The following is a 23,777-nucleotide window of genomic DNA, read 5'->3' on the forward strand; positions in this document are numbered from 1 at the left end:
AATAGGAACTTGAAAACTTAACTAGTCAGCAGTCTTTTATTTAAAAAGTTAATACCTTTGAAATAAAAAGCATAAAAATAATTTAAAAAGGTTTATATGCAGGTCTCCTGTTGCCCACAGTGTCATTGCAGAGCAGATTCTTGTCTCATGGTTTGGATTCAATCAATTCAGTGACTTTCTGAATTGCAGCTCACTCAGTCCCCACTGACCCATCGGAAGGTTCATTCTGTCACATTCTGACACTGGACTGTAAGTGCCCCCCTCTTCCTCGCAGCTTCTTTGTTTTTCTTGCAGACTTTGTGCGGTCTCTCTATGCCCTGTGGTATTCGAATCTTCTGTCCCTGAAGCCTGCTTAGCTCCTACCTACAGCAAGAGCATCCCTCAAGGAAATTCTCTTGACCGGGTCACTCTTTGTACAGGAACACAAAGTACAAACTGTGAACAWACATACCCTGTCTATCAAATCAGCTAAACACACAAGTGGGATATGGAAGGAAAAGGGAAGGAAGGAAGGTGGAGGTATGGTCATACATATTGTATAAGAACCTGGATTTCTCAGTGCATTTAGTAACACAAGAACTTGCTTGTGATAAACTACTGGAATCTGGGTTAGGGAAAATGTCCTTGAGTTTAGAATTTAATAGATTAAAGCCTGAAAGAAATATGAATCAGAGGTAAATAATTCACCCAGTTTGTAAAGCCTTTTTTTCTTTTGTTTGTAGGGAAAAAAGTATGTGATCTACAGAAAACCATATGTGAAATTTGTACTAATAATACTGCAAAACATAATTAGGAAAAAATCTGTTCAGAGATATTATTGTCCTGAACAGAGCTCTGAAAACTTTCTGTATATTTTTTTTTACACTGTAGTTTATCATTAGAAGAAAAAGACCTGTAGCTTTTGCTAGCCCAAGCAGTTTCGGTGCTTTAGTATAATTAGGAGCCTATGTTCTGCCTTTCTGTGGCAGYAAAGTATCCAAGAGGAAAAGGTGAATGTGATATTTTAGTTGCTTTCTCATAACTTGATTAATGCCAAGTAGAATTAGGTCAAGGAGTTTCAGATTGTTCTCCAAGAAATAGAAGAGTCTGTGAAGATCAAGGTTGTTCCAAGGATAAGCCAAGGGCTGAGATCTTAAGATGTAAAAGTCATGACTCAAATCTACTTTAGGCCTTGTCATTTGGTATTACAGTCCTTGTTAACCATAGGGATAAGTTATTGTGGACTTCTCAGTTGATATTCACGATATTGTTGTGGTGACTGGTGCTGAAAACAGATGTTGTTAGGATACTAGGAAGGGGCTCTGAAGGTGTGTTAGCAGATATTTCCTGGGTTGTCAAAGAACTAGAGGCAATGCTTTACATCAGGGAACAGAAGAATGAAGGTTTTGTATGCAATATGGAAAATCAGACTTAAACAATATTAGGCAAAATAGGAAGAAAAGAAAAAAGTGTACAGTTTTGCTTTAGGCCAAAGTTTTGAAATGACCTTCTTCCCCTCTTTCCTTTATAGTTTTTTTCAATTAATATTAATTTAAGTATTTCCTTTATATTTTCCAATTAATATTGATTTAAATATTATTTTCATTCTTTCAGAAGAAAAAAGGGAAGTTAACAGGTTTCTTGATATTTCTGGTGGAAGAATGAGTTGATTGAATATTATAAAGTAATCAGAAAGCTATTAATAGATGGCTGTTGCTCTGATAAAGCAGTTTGTGTTACTTCTCTCATGTGAAACTTCACTTGGTTCACTGGTTGATATTCTGTCTTGGGAATTCTTAGGCAATTCCTGGTCTCATCTTTTCACTGTTTTTGTACTAAGCCCAAGTATCCAATAATATTAAGTTGTGTTTCTTAGTTCAAATTTGTTTTTATCCTGGCATTTTCTACAAAATTATGGCCTATTATGCCTCAACACTATATGTATCTCTACAATGACATTTACAATTTCCTTGATGGTTAYGTGGACGGACAAAAATAAAAGAAATGCAACACGTGCACTTCAGAGTAGTACAACAAGAGGCAAAAAATTGCTCTGAGGATAAAATGATCCCCAGAGCATGCAGGTTTAGAAGAGAAAAAGCAACAGGCCTTTAGATCCTGTAGTATGAACAGCATTCTTATGTTATATTCAATTCTTCTTTGATTACTTCCACTTTTATGTCCTCCTTCTACATACATAATTTATTGCTTTCTACTAGGTAGAAGTGTGTTGCTGCATAATTTGTTTAGATTTTCCAGGGGACTAATAAAATAGATTTCCTTCTGTTGTTTTATGGACAAATACTAATTTATATTTTTAACAGAATCTGAGCGACAAGATGGGAATGATGTATGATCCCTATCTAGTGCAAAAAGACCCATAAACAGGGCTTGAAAACTAGGGGTCCATTCTCATTTGTAAGATTATTTGCATGCCGCAGCCCAAACTGCATTCAGCTCATTTGTGGCAGGATTTGCACCTGAGAACATTAATGAAGCTAGAAGCATATGAGCTGTGCTGTGAGAAGCACAGCGATGTCTCCAGCTCCCCTGTAACAACAGACCTGGAGACACTGCCTACGTAAAGCTTAGTACTCTGCTTAGTTAGGTTTAGCATTTATGATTTTTTTTTTTTTGTAGAGAAAAAAATGTATGTAGGGAGCATGTAACCCATCACAGCTTCTCTCAACAATCTTAAATATTCTTCATTGTACAAGTTTTTCTTCCTGTCTCTCTCTAGTAAACAAGTGTAGCAGTTCTTGTCAGTAAACTTACATGTTCAGGAGAGAACAAAGCTTACCTTTCCAAGCACCCTTCATATATGCAGCAAACTTACAAATTAAAGTAAGTCAATAGGGTTAGAGAATATGTCTGGGTGGATGTTTTCCACTAACATCTGGAATTCAAGTCATTTTGGCTGAGCAGAAGTTGCTTCAGTATTTGGTCAGTCCCTTCAAATCTGTTTGAATTCTGAGGCACGGTAGGTTTGACCTGTGCCATGGGAGATGCAAGCCATGAAGTGCAGACTGCTCATTAGTGTGCTATCTGTACATATATCAAAGGAAATGGTGGAATTGAGGAAAACTTCCTTTTTTTTCCCATTGTGAGTGTTATTGGTGTGCAGATATTGTTAAAAACTGTGTAAGTAAATGAAGTTTATTGCTCCACTTCTAAAATATCTTAAAGAAAAATCAYATTCTTGTTTCAATGAAATTCAATTTTCTTACCCTTGTTGATATGCCTCATATAGTGTGCCATGTGGGGCAGACTGCTTTCTTCATTTTAAAAACAGACCTTTGATTGGTTTGACAGTAATGTTAACTAGGACATCATTAACACCAGCTTGCTATGTTTTAGAGAAAAAGTGGTGATAACTTTGCCTCTGAGTGATTACTACAAATGCTTTAGAGAGGGGAAAAAACAACAGTCCCTAGGGGTGTCAAATATTAATTCACTCTGTCATGTGCACACTGTGTCATTTCTTGTTTTAATCACAGTTGCAAACACTTCACACCTTGTTAGTGCTTTTGAAATTAAAGCTGCATACTGATCAGTGTGCCATAATTCAGAGCACCTATCAGACAGAACAAACACTTTTTGGATCAAAACCTTTTAAATACCTTTTTTACTCCATATATCCATTTGTTTGCAAATATAAGCAATATTTGCAGGACCTATGAGAAAAGTAGGAGCCGGAGCTCTTTTTATTATTATTATTTTTAAGCCACCACTTTAAGGCAATATGGAGGACATCTGCACTTCATGTTTAAAAGCAGTTATTAAGAYAGTAGTTCTGCTTTCAGGTGATGCCTATGCTCACTCCCCTCAAAGAGCCCTTCTAGAGCAAGTTTTAAATCAGTACTATCAAAGACTTATTATTTTCATTTGTGGAAGAGATTGCTCTGTGCTTGTACTTGTCTATTCCTGTTAGATGGGGACAAAAGTTTTTCTTCTTGTTTGCCAGACATTGAGTCTGTTGGAATATCTTATTAAACTGAAGGGTTGCTAACTAGAAACTAGTTCAGGATTGTAAACAGATTTTAGTGAGAAACCTTCTGAGAGGTTTCTTGTGTTATTCCCTTTCCCCAGACAGGGGCGGAAACTGGCACTTTTGGGAGTGGAAACTTTTCCTGGGATGAAATGGCTGGTTCCTGAGGGCATGACTAAGAGCTAGAGCTTGTTTCATGGTGCACCTATATGCTTGTCACAAGAATATTAACATTAGATAATATAGTTATTTATGTATTGCTCTTAAAGATCATCTTATTCAAGGAGAATATACAAATAACTCATTTGATATTGAAACTTGTACACTGAAACAAAATACTCTTAATAGGGTGTTTATCTCCTTCCCTTCCATAACCCATCTTTGTTTTAAGCTGCCTGAGAAAAGCAAATATTTAGCATTTAATTATAAAAGATTGACCTCAACTGTTAACTTTGGTCTCTTCAGTCTGGAAATCTTATGTCGATGCAAGGAAGTCTGGTAATTCTAAACCCCAAAACTATGCCCTGTATGATATTGATCCTTTATTATGCATTTGTAAATGCAGGAGGTTTTGACAAATGTATTTCTCAAACATATAGCAGCACTCAGATTGGAAAAATGTGGTAATAAAATGGAGTGTAATATATGGGACTTTTTATCTTACAGAAGAGATGTGCAGCTGTAGCTTCTGTCAGCAGAAGTTGCTGATAATAAATGAGAAAAATGTGAATGATGGATTTGCCTTACAAGAGAGGCTGTTGTAGGTAGTAGGGTGCTTTGTAACATCCTAGACACTGCATCTGTGATAGATCAGAGGTAGGTCACAGTAACTGGTAATGAGCTGTTGGAACCACTGATCTTAACTGTCAAGTGCTTAGCAGGTAACAAAGAGGCAGAGAAGAGCACTTTGAATACTTTCGGCATGGAATTGCGTGTGTGTGTATATATATATATATAAAATCTCAGTACAATGATAATACTTTGAGTGAATTGCATAAGTCTTCAATGGTTTGTCAAACTAGCAGAGAAGTTCCTGTTGGACAAAAAACGGTATATGTTCATGTAGTTCAGTCAGTGTCTGGCAGAAAGCCTCATAGAGGATAAAACCATTTGTTGTTAACAAAAATTATTTGGAGGATTTTAARCTTGCATGTAACCTTTTGGAGATCATAATGCGAAGTGAAAAGTGTTCTAAATTACTTTTGCCTGCAAATAGATCAGATAAAGTGGTGGAAAATAAGTGTTTGCATAAGATAAGTGAGACTGCAATTTTAGAGAYAGAATGTGATGCAGGAGTGTGAAAGGACGTATATGTCACAGTACTGAAATCTGAGCTTAGCACCACTTTCGAGACCTAAGCCTGGAGGGATTTCCAGCATGCAAATTTATCTAACTTCACTTGAAATGTCAGAGAACAGCAGGATCTTAAAAGCATTCACAAAACTGTCAAGTGGATATGGCATGTACTGGGGTGGGTGTGGCTTGTGCTGATCTTTGTTTTTCGTGTTAAATGGTTTGACTTGTTCCTGACTCAGTCAGGTGCTTTGCTCCACAAGCATTTATAGCCTCTTTTTTTCTGCTCTTGGTGCTTAAGACTTTCCATTCAGAAACTGAGAATCAATATTTTTCTTCAAACAAACAATTTAAATGCATCCTCACAACTCCTGTCACTCATAATGATATGAGAAGGATCATCAAAGAGGCAGAGGAGCAAACAAGGGAAAAAGAGGATCAAAGTGGAAGTACTGTGAGTCTGGTTTGCAGCATAAGACTAGACATAAGAGGTCAGTGGAATTGCCTTGTACAACGAGGTCTAAGAGTAGGAAGAATGTTAAAGCATAAAGGCTGGTGCAGCTTTGTGAGATGTGAACAAATAATTGTTATAGAAAGTGACAATGAACCTGGAAAATATCTTGCAAGGTTTTGGACATGTCTTCTATCAATAGAGTGGAAATATTGGCTCTCTGCTTCCTAATAAAAGGTGAATAAAGAGAAGCAAAGATCAGTGAAACATATTTAGGCAGTAACAATGATGAGGAAAGGAGAGGAGAACACAAAATTACCCACAATTCATTCCACTTATTTTTGGTGTTACTATGTGACAAATGGCAAAATTAGGTATATACAGGGCCTGTTTATGGTATATAAGTGGGAATAAAATATAGTTAAGAAATGAGCAGGTTTAAGAGGACTCACAGTTAAAGGAACCTGATAAATTAATACTAAGATTCTTAAATATTCAGTTGTTGATGCCTGACTGTCTGTGTCATGCCTTCTCCTATTCTAGACAGGATATGRTTCTTGGCAACCACAGCAGAATTATCATAGCAATTTTCATACAGATGCAAATCTATTTTGTATTTTAGCATTAGAAGAAGCTTTTTTATTTTGTTAGGAAATGATTAAATAATTCTCTTGTTGCAGAAGATTCATAGTTTCATGATAATAAGTTATTTTTTCTTTTAAGTAAATAAAAGAGGGGGGTAGATAGAGCAAAGCAGTAAAGCGGTGACGAGAAGGAGAGGACACATTTTGAGAGTAAACATATATTAGACTAAGAGTAATAAAAAGGGCTTAAAAAGGCAGAATTTATATAGCATTTCAGCTGTGCATCAAGCATTATTATCAATATAGAGAGGAATCTTTTCACATATTGATTCTCAGGACTGGAAGTTCTTAGGAAAATCAGGTGCTACCAGTAGAAAAGGGTATCACTCCTAATACCTGACGGGGAAAAAAGGAAACTTTTTTTTTTTTTCTTTCAACTCAGATGATGTTTATCTCTTGCCAATGTAAAAACGTAATCGGATTCAGCTTTTCCACACAAAAGAATCTTCAGGAGTTTTATTAGCATGTGATTCAAAGTGCATTTATCTTTTAGCTACATACAAAATTCTCAATATGGCTTTTTGGGGAGGAATAAGTGAACTTCAGGGAATTAGGAACATTGAGCAGGGGAAGCAGCATTTAAAATGAGTCTTACAGCAAAATGGAAGTGTGTCCCTGGGTCACACTTGTCAACATGATCCATTGATCGATGGACATGGATCCATGATCCATTGTCAACAGGATTCCAAGGGATCATCACACATTGAAAGATACATGAATAGATATTTTTCTTCTGGAATGAGAAAATGTTTTTTATATTGAGAAAACTGCTAGAATTCTTACTAAACACAAGTTAAGACCTGAGTTTTGGGTCTTATTAAAAGACTCAAGTAAGGAAGGAAATGATRAGAGGAAAAAATCTGGAGAAAGGGTGTTCACAATTATATTGAATAAGGAAAAGCAAAATCACTTTAAGTATTTAAGAAAGAGCTATTAAGCAGATGTGAATAAATTGGGAGTTTAGAAAGAGTATAAAATATATTTTTACATCTGTTAAAGCAATTTCTATAATATTTTTCATCTCATTCATTCTGTATTTTCCTATTGAAAAGATTCTATGTGCTTTGAAACACCTCAATATTAATGTAGGCTTTTTTGGTTTTGTTTTATTTTTTTCTCCAATAGACATTTTTGTGTTATTGTAGAACCTGAGAGATGTAAAAATATCATGCAGAGCGCTGTGGCTCATATTCAAAGTGATGGTTGTTTCCAGTGAAGCTCTCATCTGGAAATGAGASATAGATGTATTCATTGGGGAGTGAAAAAGAGACAAGGCCCAACTGATCTTAGATATTAAAGGACAGCAAAAAATCATTAGAATTTAATTTAAAGATTTAAAAATACTGTTATTTCGCTATAATATTCCAAAACATGACAGTRACGGGGCTTCAGATAAGCCTACTTATTCAGTTTGGCTTTTARGACAGCCCAGTAGCTTTTCAGACACCTGTGTTGTGATTACTCTTTTGCTCAAAAGAATGATAAAGTTGCTAATAATGCTTTAATTAACCACTGTCAGATAAAATATATGTAAGACTATTTTTTTGGGTCTGAAGAAGGAAGCTGGAAAGAAGGCACACATACATGTAAAATAAGTGTTCCTCTTTTTCCTTATAGCTTTCCTTTATATATATTTCTATATATATATAAAAACAAAAATTTTTTAAAAAACAAAACCCACATTGCTTTAYCTAGGGATAACGCACAGAGAAAATAACATTTACAGATGTGATCTATATTAAGAAGATGCTAAGCCACCAATTTAACTTCTATTTTAGTAAAACAGAAATGCTTCAAAAAATTACATGATTTACAAATAATTCAAAATTGAGCTAATCCATTGTTAAAAGTGCATGTTTTTTTTCCTTGGATTTGTGCTCAGATTTTTTCTAATTTGTTTTGTTATACACACACACACACACACACACACACACACACACAAAATCATATTTATGTAGTGTTTTACTTGACATCTCTTGCCCTAGGCTTTGAAGTCCACTACAGAAAAATGCTCAGGAGTAACTTTGCATAGTATACCTTTAAAGGTAGAATAGTTGTAGCTCTTAACTTTCTGCCCTAGGACCTGTTATTTATCTGTTAGAAACGAATTACTTGTTTAAAAGGTCAAACCTTCCTTATAGCAGGAATCATAGTGTGTATCTCTCAGGACAGAGGTACCTTAACTAAGAGACTGAAATCAGTCATTTCTGTGTTTTATCTCCAGCCTGATAGATCTTTATTCCTATCTGCAGGATGCTTCTGGTTCAACAGGAGGAACTGTGCAAAATTTCTGATTAGCTCCAGTTCCTGGTGATGAATCTGATTATCCTTTACTGATTTAAAGCTCAAGCCTAAAAGTCATTTCTACAGAGATAAGTAAAATTTCCATACTTATAGTCTCCATTATTTTCTAGAACCACAATATACTGCTTTCCACTTCTTCATACAACATCTATTTCTTTTCTACTAGTTATTTAAATGATATCTTATGTACAACCTCTTTCTACACTCTTCGACTTCAAGGCAGAATAGTGTTCATGTACAACTTCAGTTTCTGGTTGTATAAGTGTATATGTAATTATATGCTATATAAGTGCTTACTTATACCTCTCCTTTTTTTGCTTTGTTTTCATTTCATTTCATTTTAGATTGAGTCCCCTCCTAGATGCCTCTTTTGTTCCTTCTTGTCGTTCGTAAAGTCTGAAGTCTGTTTCCCTAAACCTTAACTGTTTCTGCCTTATTTAAGGTCTCAAACTGGGCTTAAAACTGGAGTAGCTACTCAAACTGGAGTAACTACTACTCCATTTATATTTATTTAGGATTTGATGTACTTCATGAAAGCTCAAGAGCATCCTCTTTGCTCTTGCCCAACAGGTTTCTGACTTAAATTCATGGGCAAAAAGGAGGGGGGAGGGGTGTTATTTTCACCATTTCAGTTGAAGCTGGCATGTCTCTTTTTTATTTTTTCCCTTTTTATTTAACTGTAGATTGCCCATGTAGCAGTAGTTGTGTGCTGAACCATCATTCTCCACTTGTTGTTCTTGGCAGCTTTACTCACTACCTCAACTGGGTGATATATGGAAGATGAGATTAGATTTAATATAAGTGTATGTTATTCGTGTGTAGCATACTGATGGAGAAACTGTTATTTGTCTTCCCTTCCCATATCATATATGAGATATCATCAATCCACTTTACTTTCCAAGGTTTTTAATTTTATTTCTTACAGTAGAATCCTCATTACACCGCTCCATATTTACTGCCATCTTTACTTCTCTGATCTTGTTCCTGTTATTTAGAATCATGTCAAATCACAGCTTTATGGTAAAAGTTGAAGGGAAAAAAAAAAAAACACTTCAGAAAGAATAGCCCCTGTATTGCCTGATACACACTTATAAATTTGGCATTTTAGCATTTTCTTCTTCAATAACTTCTGTAATTCTTGCTCATGTTGTATGACTAAATATTAACTACTGGCACTATTCATTTAACTTGATGCCTGGTGTTAACCAGGCTCTGGGAAAGCACTGTGACATTTTTGAGTTTAGTACTTTATTCAAGTGTAAGAAAGGTCTACTGCCTTAAATAGCCACTCCTAATAAAATTTATCATCTATTTTTTAATTGTTAGTTATATTGCTATATTGTCTCTAGTCTTTTGTTAAAAGAAGAATTAAGTTATTGTTAAGAGGATTCATAGTTTTGGAAGTAGATTTCTTAGTGAAATGCTGGTTTTATTGGTTCTTATTACAAATATAATTGGACTCCATCTCAGTGGTGAATTATTCTCTTCATATATAAAAGAATAATTAGTATGTGCAGTGTAATAGAACAAGAAAGTGCCGTGTTGGATTAAAATGTTTAAACAAAAGCTATTCTAATAATAATTAAATTTCTTATTAAATTAATTCTTGGGCTGGATCAATTTAGAAGAGAAACTTCCTTTYTGAAAGATCATCCATTCAGACATTGACAAGTAGATATACTATTTCCTACMTTTTAAGATTAATATCTTCAGAAGAAGCTAAGCTGCTCTTCAGCTAGAACATCAAAACTGAAACACATTTCCTGTGTCTTGGCTTCTTTCCAGAAGTGATGTGCARCAAGGCTTGTCAAGGAAGCTAGAGGAACAGGAGTTCACCTGGCTTTGCTTGCTTGCTCTCTTCACATGAGTTCCCTTGACCTCTCAGTTTCTGCATTAAAACTGAGATGTGGTATTGTGCTGTAGAAAWGGAATGATTGACCTGTCTGTATTCAAACATGAACCTCAGGTATTCTGAGGCTGTTAAACCTTTTTCAAGGACAGAAATTCAAATATATTCAACTGATATGTTCTCTAGGTTCATAGAAGGTGCAAAATTTCTTAGAATTTCTTCCAATACTTTCTGGCCTAGTAAACCTGGAAGGTGGGGAGAAATCAATTAGTAAAGCCTTGATTTAGAGATAGAATCATGCAACAAAACAAAACAATGTTAAATATACTGATATTTCAATATATTAGCTCTCATAGCAGCAACTGATAGTTTGGCACAGTGTCCTCTTAGCTCACTGTCTCCTCTGTCATGCTGCCTGAGGGAGACTAATTCGAGGAATATGTTAAGCATTTAGTCAAGGAACAATAGTAAAGCAACAGCTTGAAATTATTCATATTTTCTGAGTGCTTCTGTCAGACCAGAAACTAAGCAAGTCCAGTGTCTCATAGCATGATTCACAGCATTAGCACAAAAAGAAAAATCAAAATAATTGACAAAATAAGAACAGGATCCTGTATTTACTCTGCCCTCTCTCTGTTATGGCACAAATTTGACAATATGAACTTTTTTTCCAGCCTCCCATTTCTCTTCTCCCAATTGAGATAAATTAGTATGCTGCTCTAAAATATTAAGACTGACTTTGGGTAGCRGGTTGGCTATACAGCACAGACGGAAGAGACTGGGCCAAGAGCAGGTGTTGGTGTGTGCTGAATTCAGCAGCACATGACGGCTGCCGCAGATATATTTAGGTTTTGCTCCTGTAAATCTCTCTGCAACTCCTTTGGTCAAGCCTAGAGCTTTTCAAAATCCTTGACTTAATTCAGTCTCCACTGCCTTCTGAGGGAATATATATGAACCTGCTCTGAGCTCTCCCGAATACACAGACCCAACCTGGGGATTACATGGGATTAAGCAGAAGAGCCAAAGGAAGGCTTTGGAGACAGCAGCGGTGGATTCAATTGCATGAATCCGTGCGTGCCAAATGCTTGCTTTGGTCTGTGCAGTAGCTTCTTAGTGTCACTGTGGTGGTTGGGTATAGCCCTGTGTGACATGAGGTTTGGGAGCAGGGACATTCTGCCTTTGAGATCCTGTATTAAATATAATACAAAGCCTTCTCTGTTATGCATGGGGAAAAAAAAAAAACTATACACTGTGTATTTTCTGTGGTTTGTCACATTGAAATGTAATGAAACCTCTCTATCTAACTATCAGAGTATCTATTGCTGATTAACACTGTTTTGTGTTTGAGTACATATGGTCTGAAATCTCAGTTGATTTAGGTAATGGGCATGAGGGAAGACTTCTTGGGTGGAGTTCAAGGTTGACACCTAATGTTAACAGGTCTTCAGTCTCCTGAGGCAATAGTAGGAAATGACACTTAGCACACATAGGTAGACTCCCAGTTAATCCTATCCTAATCTTGTGATTGGTTTCATCCAAGAGCTGTGTCTCTATCCCTGATCACTTGTATAGAGAGAGGCTTGTATGCGACTCCTGAGTCTGACCTACTCAATGCCAATGGTATGAATCCGGCTCCAATGGTATGAATCTGGCTATAGCATGTCACCCAGTTTCTGTCTTTCTGAGGAAAATATATATTGTAATTATTCCTATTCTATTACTACAATAAATCAAAATATACTAATATACTGTCAAAATTGCTTGCTGTTCAATTGCAATGATAATTCATAACCTGTCTCCATTACTTAAAAATATTCTCAAACAATCTGCTCTCACTGTTCTTTTTGGTCTTCTAAAACACTGAGATGAGTTTAGGTCAAAAGAGAGAAACAGATACATGTTTCACAATTGACAATAAAACTAATTGTAAGAAATAGTTGATATCAAATGAAAAAGATTGGAATGGGTATTTTACAGATTTCATTGTGGCCCTTAAAAATAACTATTACTATGAAAAATGTTAAATTACTTGTTTTGAGAATATGCATTTCCAAGCAAGGTATGAGCAGTTAAGAAAAAATGAAAACTTTTCCAAGAATTTAACTTTACATGCTAAATAACTTCTTTTTAAATAGTCAGCTTCATATAAAAATAGTTTCTAAAGTGCAGAAAACTTTGCTCTGATTGCACTTTAATCAAATTTTCCTTTTACATAAGACATGATATTAAGTAGCTACCTTTTTAAACTCTGGTACACACTGCTCTCTAAATCTGTGTAATAGCCATACCACAGATTTTATAGGGTGATAGACAACAGTATACCTCAGAAATGTCTTTTAACAACCTGACCACTCCTGATTGTGACTAATCTACATATTGTTTGTATAAATTAGCATATTTAAAAGATCTAAGAGTAGGTTTCAAAATAATCTTTTGGGAGCTACCATCCAGCTTTTAAATATTCCCACTGGCTTATTTAAAAAACTGAAACTCATTTTTTTTTTAAATTATAGCAAAAATCAGAGTCTTGTGCCCTGGAAAACAGCTCCTGTGTATAACTCTTTCTGTTTCATTCTGCAGAAAGCCTCTGAGATGGTGTGACTTTAAGTTCCTTGTCAATAAATGGGACCTACTTTAAGTGTCATAAATATTGTGACATTTAGAGAAAGTAGCAACATGAAYGTTTTAGTTTTTTTTAGTATTATTTCTATACTCATCAAAATATTTTGCACAGAAAGACAGCTTATTTTTATTTCTGTCTCAGACTTTAATTCTCTGTTATTCCTTCTTTTGGTCTTAAGAGGGGCAAAATGATGATGTCTGTTTTGAAGTCCCAATTACCCTCATTTATGTTAATGAAAAGCRCAACTCTCCAGTGATGTCTTTGTGTTTTAAGCCACTGAGCACAGTCCAAACACTTACATCTGTGGAAGCAAAGGCCATGTTCCTTTCAAGTGAATGACATTCTCTATTGAGCTCTGAAAGCAGCCCAAAGGTTTGACCTTTCTTAGCAAGGTACCGCATTGCACAGACTTTTTTATGTCTTTCCCTTTGGGAGGTCTAAAAAGAAGCCAACTAATTTTCATTTTCCCCTTTTAATTATTCTGTGCTGCACATTGGATTCTAGTGGCATAATGTCAATTAGTTGGAAACAAATGAACTACAAACTTTTAACACTACAAAAATTTCTCCTGTGCCTTCTGAGAATTGATAAACATTGTAAAAGAAAAAGAATTCTGTCATTTAGCTTCGCTTGTACTATTTTTTTCTTGCATAGACTTAGCTGGTGAGAGGTTATGCTTTCAATCTGATGGGAAATAGAGACAGTGGAATCATAACAGAATATTTAATTGTTGGATTTTATTCCAAAGATGTCTAGCCGGGCACATAATTTACTCAGCTCTGTCATMACAAGTGATACATTCTGCATTCGGTGAGTCATGCTAGTCACATAAGTATTCAAAYGTTTTCTTCTGTGTTCAGCTTTTTTCCCCCTCATCCACACACTTGACTACTGTTTTAGAGAGAAAGAGGCAAAGCTWTCTCAGAAGGCCTAGACCACTTTCAGCAGAGCAATTCCGATTAAATCAATCTCATACATAAAATTTGAGTWTGGAGAGCATGTTTCACTTTAGATATGGTGTTCTTCCATCTCTGGTGCTGTTAGTGCTTCTAGTATTTTTTCTAACTGAACTATTGAACATCAAAACAAGTTAGAGATGAAATCCTCTTCACGTGTGAACTTGCAGAGCTCTTCTCAAACCATGGAGCTATGCTGATTACAGCAGCCTCACAGATGGTCCCCAAACACTTGATGACTTTTGACTTAATGGTTTGTCTCAAATGTAATGACTCAAACATAGAGGATTTTGATGCATCCATACCATATAATGTTATGCAGAAATATTTGTATTTGCCCCACAGGAAGCAAGAGGTAGAGCTGTGCCATCGGTCTTTGGTTTTTATAATTTTTCAGCTCTCAGATGTAGYATTTCCTTGTGCAGTGCAGCAAGAGCCTTTGTTGCCCTCTTGCACCTGAAGACAGACCTTTGAAATTGCATTCAGAAAAAGTAGGATTTGGGGGAAAAAAAATGGAAGGAATTTCTGTTGTCTTTATTTCTGTGCTACTTCCTACTTTCTCTGGGGAAGGTTTTGAGAGCCCTCAGTTCTTGAATCCTTAGACATACACAGTCAAAAGAAAAGTGCTTGAGAGAAAAGTTCAGTTCTTCCTGGGTAGCTTCACCAAATCAAATAAATCTTTAAGGTTAATGAATAAGTCTTATCCACTTAGAAAAGACTTCCTTATTGGTTTTTTGTTTTGTTTTRTTTTTTAAGTGATAAAGCAACAGGTTGTGTATTTTAACGTATAACAGGGCAGGTCTTTAGGAAACAGAAATTGATGCAACCTATTTCAACTACTTACTTCCTACACAGAATAGAGCCTGTCATGTTGACTGTGTTTCAGAGCGTGGATAAATATTTGATCCTTCAGATTCCTCAAGATAAGTTTGGAGAATGTTGACCAAAGTTTGCCCAAACTGACATTYGTTGACATTGCAATAACAGAACTTTGGAAACTTGCTGCAGCGTTTCTCTACACCTATAATAAGCATTTCTATATGTCTCTATTTTCTGTGGTATGTTCCTGTTCACTCTAACTACCTATTTGCAAGGCAACATGGTTAAATATGCCCTCCTCTCCATGTTTTTAAGCTCATTTCCCTTTGCACACCCATACATTCATAGTACACAATTACATATAAAAGACAGCAGCTGTTGAGTAGATTGTATCATATGGTTAGCATGTAGCACATAAATGATAAATATTCTTAAAATGTTAGTGAAGCAGTTTTCCACAATACTTTCCAGATGATGTTCAAATATCTGTTTTCTGGTTTTTTATTTATCTTTATTTATTTATGGAAGGTAATGAACATAAAGAAAAAGCAAAATAAGCTTAATTTCACAATTTCTTGCTACGCTGGAAATGTGCTTCTCACATATGTTTCTCGTATATATGGACTATAAGAAATGAATAAATATGTATCTTGTAAAATAATTTATATTAGGATGCAATTTTAATTATAACAAGATGAGAAGAGGAATAAAAAAGCATAAATGAGGGTATGAATCAAAGTGGCATAAAGGAACRGTAAAATGTGATTTTGATTCTAGATTAAACCTGTTGTTGACGCAGAGGGAATGTCTGACGTTTGACAATTTGACAATATCCATGGGACCATAAATGCTTTAGGCAATGAATAGAGAACAGAGCGAAAGAAAAGACCTGGTTTTGATGTTACCGACTGTTTTTATTTTGAATTTGACTAAATAGATTGATCAAATRATGTGGTTTTGAGTTGAGTTTTGCTTAGACTAAAGCTTCCCTCTAAAAGAATTGGTGTTTCAGTGTAGATATGGTAGATCAACTGTCCTTGCTAGACTTTCATAGTGTGATGCTCTATTCAAACTGCACAAAGAAAAGATTGTCTGTCTGCTTTTTAATACAGCATTGATGCTAAATTATAGTTTAAGAGACATATATTTTTTTTAAGACTTTGGAAAAAAATAGAAAAAAAATAGAATGGTAACTTCATTGGAAATTCAAGTGAGGCAGCAGAGTGTCCTCTTCATTGCAGAGTTAATTAGACTAATATCCCTGGCTGACTCATAGTTGTCAGTACTTCTTCTTTGTTAGGAACATTGTGATAAGATAAGCGCAGCAATTATTCTGTGCCAATATATTCCATACTTCAAAATAACAGTATTATAATGATGTGAATCAAACATAAGAGCATTACCCAATAATTATTTTTACATCCCAGAGGTTATGCTTGAAGGTACCTTGTCTAGTTACTTGCCTTGTACGCCCATAGTGAAGTGGGAGAAAAGTCTTTCTTTTATAATTTAAACATTTATAAAATTATGTTTGATTGAAAATGGAAGCACATTCTCAGTAGCAACATGCAGAAAAAGACTGTTGTCCAATCTTCAGCATAATTCCTTATGGTCCTCATTTAAAATGTGTCATGTAAAATAAGGGCTACAAGTAGTTATTAATTGAATGTTTATATACAGTAATTGTTAAAAATTAAGGTAGCATTTATGTTACTACTAATATATTGATACAAATAAAAGTGGGAGGGGTTATTTAATTTTAAAATTAAAATAGGGAGTCTGAAAAGTTTTCTCTAGCTTGGCGGAAACATTTTTAAGTTTTGTGAAACAAATGTTAAAATTAAGTTGCTAATTAAACTTAGCATCTACTAGGGAAAGGAAATTTTCTGACAGTTACTGAGACTGAGATAACTATCAAAATTATTGAAAATAAYGAAAATATATTTCAGTTTGATTATTTTTTTAATCCTGCAAAGACAAAAAAAAAAAATTATTCCTACTTTTCCACAACTAGTGGGAAAATTTAGTCTTAAAATTTCCCGTAGGATTAGATGCAATGTGCGTACTACAGTAAAAGTGAACACTATTTCTTTGCCACATGTTCCAGGCAAATTTTATCTCAAAAGTGATGCCTTTTCAATGGTAGCAGAGATGCATTTTTTAAACTCGCATAACTGTTTTCTAGGATGCTCCATCACTGTAGCAGTGAGGACCTTAGCAAGCATCCAAAGCAAACCRAAAGTGGCATATGAGCTGCGCTAGCATGGCTTGCTTTTGCTTTGAACCCCTCGTGCTGAGCTGAGAAGTTTCGGTCCTTGTCACTTGGTTGCTGTGACTCTGGAGCCACAGCCGATGTAGGTCATTCAGCATCTTACAGCATCAGGCCCTTTTAATTTGTACTGTACTTAAGACATGGTAAAATTTTCCTGAAGTGATGTAACCTGCAAAAACTTCTTCTGCAGGACTGAAAAAGCAAAACCATAAATAAATCATACTAAGCCATTAGTGAAAGCTGATATGTCAAATATAAACCATAAAACTCTCAGGTACAAAAAATGAGTAGCGGCYTTAACATCCCTGGAACAGTATGTTACATACAGATTATGTATGATCACAGCCAGTGCAAGTATTGAAGTGTGTAACATTTTCTAACTAGCAGTCTACTCTCTCCAAGAGGAATCCCTAGTCTATTTTGATAAAGCAGTCAATGTTTGCTTGAGCAAGATAAATAGCAGATCACTGCTAAATTAAGTCATTTTGGCTGACACAGATTAATAAGCAGTGGCACGTGGACTTACTACCACTAAGTGGCAATTTAGCCAGCAAAATCAGGAGGACTTTGGGTAGAGGATTGGTAGTAATCACCTGGGCTCAGGGTGCAGCACCTGATAGAGGTACGATCACATCCTACCTGTACATGTACGTTATACATTCCTTTCAAACCCTCTTTCTTCTCTTACATGGCTTGCAGACAAATCAGTTATTTTATCTAACCTAATTCTTAGGTTTTCTGAGATTTAACTCACGTTTTACTTGCATAGATTCTTTGTCTTATGTTTTTTGTTTGYTTTTAAAGAAAATACTAAGTAACCTTGAAAATCCAGTAAGATTTTTTTTAAAGCTATGTGGCAATCATTTCTTCATCATTCCATGATGAGGAAATTGATTTGTGTAGCATTTGGAAGTGGTAGAAGCAGCTTGACCTGCTTCTTTTTTCCTTTTATTTCAAAAGTTTTATTGATGCATTAGATCTACATAGAATCTACACTAGATTCCAAATTAAAAATAAGTTATTATAAATGACAGTTTTATATAAGAATTGCTAGTAAAGATTGAACTCGAGCATGGTGATGACTCTTGTATTATATACTTATTTCTCACTCTAATGTTGCAATTTTAATCTCTGGGCATGTTTCTGTAGGTAGTCTATGCATGAAAGCATGTGGGTTATTTTCAATAAGATTTTTTTTTGCTCTTCACACATTGGTTCTATATTGTAGAAAGAAATAGACTTTTTTAATATTATTTTTAGGTTTCACAGTAGATAGCAATACCTACAGTCATTAAGATACAGTGTCTTAAGAAGCATCAATAATTCCAGCAGATTCTCCACAGAGAAAACCAAGTGTATCATAGCAGGAGACAGAAAACCTGATCTAGAGGATTATGTTTGTTTAGTTGTATGGTTGGAGAAAAGGCTGTCTAAACAAACGATGGTAAAGTATAAAAGCAAATGAAACTGAACATATACGTTGGAGTTGCAACATTATTAAACAATCTTATTTTAACAGAATCACCCTTGCAGAAATTTAAATGGAAAAAAAGAATTTTTTATACAGATTGCCTGCAGGGTGAATTTTGAGTTCTTATCAGTCTCTCTCTTTTGCTCCTATTTTCCTCCCTAACTGATTCAAGAGCTAGGGAAAAAAAAAAAAAAATGAAACACAAGATAGGCCACATGGGTGGTTCAGGAGTTTTAAGTCTGAGGGTCAAGCTCCAAATCTGAAGAGCAGTATAGATGCATTAATAGAAAACAGGATCTAGACAAATGTGCAACCAGTCTCATAAGAGGGACAACCTAAAGAAAACGGCCTTAAGAGGTAATCTATATAGAATGAAATGCAACTAAATCAAAAAATGCTCTTGGTAATCTGTAACCGAATAACATTTTTGACCCCATGAAATTAAAACTGTAAAAAGAAATTCAGCTTTTCATTTGCACACTTTTACACCCATATAATTGAGACGAAAATCTGGCTGAGATTTCTGTTTTGATATCCCCTGGATAAGAATATTGCCCAGATCCTCGAAGCTGATGCGCATTTGGTTTCCCCTGGATAGCAACACTCATTGCCATCTGTTAGGCTGGCGTTGCTCCTGGACAGAAATTGTTATGGCAGTGTGAAAAAGGCATGGAGGACCAACTGGTGGAAAGCCACAGTTGCCATCCCTTCTTCCTGCTTCCTTCTTCCTTTCATCAGATATTGTTCTAAAATGTACCTCTTTTTAGTTGTATCTGATTAAAAACAAAGGTAACCATAAAAAATGAATTGCCCTTGTAACTCTTTAACCAGCATGAACCTTTACCAAAAAATGTATTGTAAATAGCTGAAATTGTGTTTGAGAATTATATAAGCCAAATTCCCAAAAAAAACCCAATAGGCTTAAATAAATACATTAAGGTGAATCTTAAAAAATAGGAGGAAGTACATTGTGTTTTTAGTGGCTAAAGTTGTGTCAAAGACTCAATGTATTTTTGCTAAATAAAAAAATATATTTTAAGAAATTTTGCAGGAATCATGGCCCTCATTTTTCATTTAATAAAAGCTGTCAGTCTTTTCAATGTTCTAACAGATCCTTTCAGTCCTGCCTGGACATCACGCAAAGCATATATTTTAAAGGAATAAGTGTAATTTTTTTGGAGCATCCTAAAAGAGATTACTTTTCTGTTCTTGTGTGGAAAGAGGTGTACAAACACGCTGTCTATGTTGAAAACAAGGTTTACTCCAGACCTACAGTCTTCAGCACTTCAACTGTCAAGGTATCAAGTATTTTAAAAACTTCTAGAATTAGTTACTGTTATTCTTTAATGTGAGGATCCTTCAAATGGTCATATACAGTGTTAAAAATATCAGCCAGGCATCTATTGCCTGCCATCTGGCTTCACACTTAAAAATATTGCTCATCTCCTGCCCACAGCACTCGTGATGTGGCCTCTGCCCATGGASAGACTGGCAATCACCTTTAATTCTTTCACAGGAGACGCTCTGCCAGAGAAACTTGCAGGCTGATTTTGAAGGAACTTTTGGGAACACAAGCAACAAAACAAAATGTTGCTATTGTTGCTAAAACATTTCGTGATGAAATTAAATTTGCAAAAAGGCTTCCACTATGAAATGCTCTTGAAAAATGCAATACCTCCGTTATCTTCAGCTGGAACAATTTCATGTATATTCCATACAATTTAATAGTACCAAATGTTTATTTTGAGACTAATCCACAGTTTTGTCTTCAATTAACTATATGTTCTTGGTAGTTTCTTTGTGCAATACTCAGTTATAGTCTAAATTAACCACTCTGTTTGAAGAATTTCCACTTTCAGCTGCATTGCCTGGGTCTTTTGGGACTGCCTTTACTTTAAACTGTTATGGTTTCCTGGTTTTATTTTTACCGAGGACTGTTCTGCATTCTTAAAAGTTTCATTTTCAGACTGTTATGTTTGTTCATTAATGTTTTTAATGTCCCTTGCTGAATTGTTGTTGCGCTTTTACTGTGTAACACACATCAAGCTCTCACAGCTTGGAATTTATCTCTCAGTAATGAAAATTTGGGATTGAAATTGTAATTGTAAATTCAGAACTAAATTGTAATGATAGAAAAAAATCTGCTGCCATGTTGTATACACACTGAAGTTATGGGTTTATTTWTTTTTTTTAATTGCTTGACTTATGCAATTATGATGGGACTTGTGAAATGGCAACAGGGTAAACAGGCGCCCTAGGAGTATAATTGCAGATTGAATGAAATCAGGAAAAAAAAATCCACTGGATATTTTAGTATCCCACTGCTAAAAAGATCAGAAATCTATTCACACAGGTAGCTATGCCACTGGTTATCTCGTAATAGTTATCCAATTATCCGAAGATAGCTTTGAGTAGCATTAATTCTGTCACTTTGTTCTCYTATTATGCCTTGTTTTGTTTTTTTTTCCAAGCAATGACCAATGTTTACTTGAAATCTGCCTTTATTATTTCTCTCTAGATAATAATCTATTTCAAATGCAAGTGAAAGAAATGATTTTTCAGCATGCAAAGTCTTAGGAAAAAAATAACATACTTTTTTTCACCTGTTTTTAGTTAAGGATGATTAAAGATGGGATGTTTTCAATGTGACCTATACAGAGACAGGAGGGAGGAAAGTGGAGGATGAAGCATGAGGGACTGAGAGAAACAAAGTCATCACCAAGATTAATATCATTATTTGTAGAGGAAAAGGTACATGGAACTTGGTAGACAGCTAGCAAATCCTCTCTGTGATGTGAGGACAAGAATACCTTGTTAAGAGATAAAAATTAAATGAGGACCAGTTCAGTCAAATGTAATGGTCTATTAATTCTTATGGACTGTGCTCATTCACCAAGATAATTCAAGTATTTGTTGATATTTCAAAAGAGCTCTTATATCAACTGTTACGACTAACCAAAAAAAAAAAAAAAAATCCATGGGAAAAAAAATATCCAGCATGAGATATGTTTTTCTATTACAACTTGTATAAAAAGCAGTTGCTCTGGAAGAGCAGTTTAGTCCTTTTGTAATCACATATCCTCTCTAAAATAAAGATTAGCAGAAAATGGTGTAGAAGTAGATATCTCTTGGAGTGAGGAACTGTAAAAATTGCTCCTTGTAACGGAATGAGAAGTAAACTCAAGCAGAAAGCTGTTGAACAGTTTGTATAGATGGAAAGGGACAACTATAAGTTGATGTGCATGTAATGCATATAAACTGTTCCTGGTTTAGAGGAGCAATAATCCTCTAAAGTAACTAGTACCTGAGCATGCAGAAACACTTGTTGATCTAACGGCATTAGTCATCTAGACCAGGGTTACTGGCACTGAATCTGTTCCCTAAGATGAGGGGCTATCACTTCCAGCCATTCAGAGTCACTTTTATATCATTCTTCATGAGTTCTTTCTAGCCCTTTTTGTCATTAATTAGGCTTTTTCTCTCCTCTCCTTTTTTATTTTTTTTTCCTCCCTCACTGGAAGATGGAGAAATGTGCAGTGAATTTCCAGTTATGTACTTTTTGTGAAAGAGGGCATTTTAGGTGTTTAGTTGTCATTTTTACAGAAAAAAAAAAGACCATCTGGAGAGTCTGTGTAGGGAAAGGATGGATCTAATTTAACGACCTTGAGTGATCATACTTTCTGTATCTACTAATACAGGGAAAAAATGGACCGTGGCTATTCAGGTACACTCTGCTTAATAGGTCATTTTTTTTCTCTCATCTCAGAGTTATATCTCTCTATATATGTGTTTGCATATGTCTGTATGTGCATGTATGTATACAAGCATGGAGACATGCAGGTATATAAATATGTTCACCAAAAACAGGAGCAAAATAACACATTCCTTTTTTCTTTTGTGGAACAGTTTTAGCCTTCATTTCACTCAGAGAAAAGATGAGAATGCAGTTAGTTGAACTTGTCGATCATGTGTTTGTCCTTGGACATCTTGTCATCTGCTGTATAAAAAGCTTCAGTGAGATCTAAAAGAACTGAAATGGGTCCTGCCTTTCTGACCACTGCAGAAAAATAATTGAAGTGTGAGGCTACTGATAACTATGTAGGTTACTGACATCTGAATCTGGATGTACAGAGGAAAAAATCCTGAGAACCTCCAGGTATAACCATTGAAGTTGTTGAAATGTAATCCATATCTTTCTTATTAAGAAGATAGAGCAATAATTACTTAAATTATTGATGTCAAGATAATCCCGATGAAAAATTTAACGAACACACAACTTCCCCCTTGGGACTCAATGTGTATGCAATTCTGCTGCTTAAGTAGACTCTTAAAGGCTTCTAGGTAGATTTTCTAGATTTTTCTAAATTTCTAAATTCTTCTTTGTTTTCCTGTTTCCATCATTCTTTCCTTCYTTYCTTCTTTTCTGTCTGTYARAACTTTTTATGCARATCTTTTTATGCAGTCTGTGCATTTTTATGCAATCTAGTGTTATACAGACATACGTGGAAATGGGAAGACTGTTTTTTTCTGCATCTTAAAGCAGTAAGGATCTTGCAAACCTTTTTAAAAACAAATGACAGTAAAGAAACTGATGTATGCTTTTGCTTTTACTTGTGTGCCTATATGTGAATAATGGGAGGAAGTTCGTTCCCTCTCTCCAGTATGGAGCACGGTACTTGTGTAATGTATGAGAATGTGAGGCAGGGCATATTTCTTAAAAATTCTTGTCACATCTGTTTGAAAACATATTTATCAACCATGAAGTAACTGCTAAGCAGGAAACTATGCAAGTGTTTTCTAACACTTTTACAGATTTTATAATTTATGTACTTCTAATATATTGCATGTTAGGAAAACAAATATACTAGAATGTCACAAGATGCCTTTCATGGATGTTTGCCTGTTTGTGGTGTCSAAACTGGCAAAACTATTTTCCTTATTTATTTATTTTGAAATTCATTTGTGTTGTGGAAAAGGCAGGAGTGATGCATTTCACTAGTAGGAGAGAAGCAACAAAGTATTTTATTGAGGTCAGATACTGACTCAGCAAAGTTCAACTGTAAATAGACAGTGATTAAATGAGGTTTGTTGTCAAGGTTCACCCAGTTATTTACTGTGTGGATGACAG

The sequence above is a fragment of the Nothoprocta perdicaria genome, unplaced genomic scaffold (genome assembly GCF_003342845.1).
Source record: "Nothoprocta perdicaria isolate Ctin4 unplaced genomic scaffold, notPer1 scaffold_29, whole genome shotgun sequence".
Classification (NCBI taxonomy): Eukaryota; Metazoa; Chordata; class Aves; order Tinamiformes; family Tinamidae; genus Nothoprocta; species Nothoprocta perdicaria.